The sequence below is a fragment of the Penaeus monodon genome, chromosome 19 (assembly GCF_015228065.2).
Source record: "Penaeus monodon isolate SGIC_2016 chromosome 19, NSTDA_Pmon_1, whole genome shotgun sequence".
NCBI classification, from domain to species: Eukaryota; Metazoa; Arthropoda; class Malacostraca; order Decapoda; family Penaeidae; genus Penaeus; species Penaeus monodon.
The window spans coordinates 19,317,135-19,317,567 of record NC_051404.1 but is presented as its reverse complement, the minus strand read 5'-3'; positions in this window follow the sequence as shown (position 1 = coordinate 19,317,567).

Below are 433 nucleotides of genomic sequence, written 5' to 3'. Positions count from 1 at the left end.
ATTCTCTCTTTAAATAGTGGTTTCTGTATGTTCAGGGGGGATTACTGATTAAAAAAAAATCTTTAACGAAGGGTTATCGGTTCTAAGGATCGCAGCCGAACTTGAAGATAAACCAGATTCCTGTTTATATTTTTTTAGTGAATTAGTTAACTTCGGTCTCTTTGCTACGATTTGTCAAATGACTTGATTTTCAAAACTTCAGAGGAATATCTCTGTTTTATCGAACTCTCTCCGTCTCCCACTACTAGTCCAAGAATGAAAAAACTGGTTTCCTCCTCAAACTTGATTTAATTGAATAATTGTCGATAAATTTCTTCCTTCGTGCATATTTACGTCTGATTCGCGAGGACTTGAGACGCACGGAGAAGCCCGGCCGGATTAGGGGGCCAATTGGGCGTGGTTTGGAGGGTCAGTGGGCGGGGCTTTGGGTAGA